This window comes from Fukomys damarensis, unplaced genomic scaffold (genome assembly GCF_012274545.1).
Source record: "Fukomys damarensis isolate Sample0158 unplaced genomic scaffold, DMR_v1.0_HiC HiC_scaffold_2, whole genome shotgun sequence".
NCBI classification, from domain to species: domain Eukaryota; kingdom Metazoa; phylum Chordata; class Mammalia; order Rodentia; family Bathyergidae; genus Fukomys; species Fukomys damarensis.
Window position 1 is genome coordinate 60,250,666 of NW_022900914.1, and position 2,555 is coordinate 60,253,220.

The 2,555-nt window shown below is 34.2% G+C and overlaps 1 protein-coding gene across 2 annotated transcripts in view; it reads right to left on the reverse strand.

Moving 5' to 3' along the window:
- Polr1a (RNA polymerase I subunit A) overlaps positions 1–2,555 on the reverse strand; it is a 95,925-nt gene that overhangs the window by 86,509 nt on the left and 6,861 nt on the right. The gene's annotated exons all lie outside the window — the stretch shown is intronic.

Genomic DNA, 2,555 nt, shown 5'->3' on the forward strand with positions numbered 1-2,555 from the left:
GTGTCGGAACCACTAAGCCAAAACCTCGGCCCCCAGAAACTTCTTGACTCATTTTTATAAGGCTGAGATACTCCACAAATAGCCAAACTCAAAAGGACAATATAAGAAAAGAAATGTACAAAATGATCTCTCTCATAATTATAGAGGCAAAAACCCTACAGAAAATACTGGGAAATCCAAACCAGCAACATATCAAAAAAATCCATAAATCAAGAATGAATTGAATTTACACCAGAAATTCAAGTTTAGCTTAACATCATAAAGGAGTCAAGTAATTTCATTATGTAAACCTACTTAAAAAAGGAGACAAATTATCTAAAATTTCAACAGATACAGAATAGTGATAATATTTAACATTCAGAAATCAGAAAAATAATAGAAAGGAACTTCTTTTAACATAATAGAAAATTCTACGAAAGTTCAACAAGCACCATACACCAACATTTCATGGTAAAATGTTGAAAGGTTTCCCTAATTTTTTGAAATAATATTTTTACTTTGAAAATCTCAAATTCTGAAAATGTTACAAGTACTTTATTTCCAAAAATCTTTTCTTGAGCCACTTGGAAGTAAGTTGTCGATCTTATGTCCCATCACCCCTAAATACTTTGTTAAATATTTTCTATAAATAAGGACAATCTCTAATATGACCATGATACAATCTTCAAACAGTAAATTAACATTAAGAAATTACTACCATCTAACCCTGACACCATTTTTCATTTTGCCAGTTCTCCTAGTAATGTCTTTTACAATAAAAAATGTAGCAGATGTCTGCTACCTTTATTTGTCCTATCTTTTCAGTTTTCTTTAATCTAGAATGGTTTCATTGTCTTCGAAGGTATTGACATTTTTGAAGACTGAAGATGAGTTTTACAGAATACTCCTAAGTTTGGGTATGTCTTGTGTTTCCTCATGGTCAGATTCAGCTAGTCTCTCTGGCAGGTATATTCAGGAGTGATGCTGTTATACTTCATCTTTTAAGGTGGTCCATGATTTTGATGTGGCCCATCAAATGACATTCACTCTTACAACGAGTAAGAGGGTTACTATCAGACTTTTCTTCTTCTCAACCTTTGAATAGAGTATGTATGTAGGGGAGGAGAGGTACTTTGAAAAGTGTGCAAATACTCTGTTAGGTAAACTTTCAGTCATTCGATTATTTCATTTCTGTCAGTACGAACTCATGGATTTCATGGTTCCCTACTTTATTCAATGAGTTATAATCATTTACTATCATCATTTATTTTGGTGTTCAAATAGTCCCAGATTAGGCCAGTGTACATTCCTTCACTCTGGCTCCTGTATCCTTTTGACATATTCCCATCATTCTTTGAGCATGTCCTGTCTCTTAGGCATATTATATTCCAAGCTGCTCTTAAACTTTCTCTCTTCTAGCCTTAGAATCAGCCATTTCTTCAATAGGCTCTTTTAGCAGACAATGATATTGGAAGCCAAGACACACATGCTACATGTGTTCATGCTACCACTGCTCCAAATCCTCTCAGGGAAAAATATATATATGTGTACAAGTGGCACATAAATATACAAGTACATATGTAACCCATACCTCACATCAATACTTCTAATTCCCCTTCAACACTACTGGATTAATTATCTCCTCTATCATGTTTTTTTTTGAGGAAATATGTAGGCCAAGTCCCTACACTAGGATATCCTCTCTGTGGATGCTTTCCTCACCTTGCTGGAGCTCAGATACCCCGTACAGACTATGTTCCACCTCCTAATATCTTAAGGACTATAGTATTAAGGAAAGGGAAGGGAAGAAAAATGGCCAAAGGTATCTATTTGTGAAAAGAAACAAGACAAAGATGCCCACTACTACTTCAACATAGTGATGCATATTCCAGCCACCAAAATTAGGTAGGCAAAAGAAAGAAAACATAGGGATTGGAAAGAAAGAAAGAAAGAAAAAAAACCAAAACATTATTTACAGATGATATGATTGTGCTGAAAATCTCATATCTACAGATAAAGTTTTCAAGTTGATGATAATTTTGCCAGGCTGCTTTAAACAAAAATGAGTAATATTCTGGTGTATCAACACACAAAACAAAAATTTAAATAAGGAACTTAGTATAATACCAGAAAACCTTTAGTAAATACTAATTAAGAAAGGCAAAATGTTTCTTTACAATAGAGAGATCTGATGATCACCACATTATCCAAAAGTAACCAAAACCAGCAAGACCAAAGCAGAACAGCCTGACAAGAACCTCTTAAAATGATGCAATATTAAGTACCCTATGTCAGGCAGGTTGTATTCTTGACAAACATGAACCCAATGAAGAAATAATTAGGTGAATCCAGAAGATTAGAAATCCTGTAAGACAACTAAGTTTTGAATTGTGAAAAAAGTATCACAAAAAGGAATTTTCTACATTAAAATGTTATACATTAAAACAGGCCAAAGAGCTATAGCTCGTGATAACAATCAAAACACATAAGTCTTGATTAGATCCTGGGCCCAAAAGGAAATAAAAATGTCAGTACTGGGCCGGGGATTTAGCTCCGTGGTTCCGCCACCTGCCTTG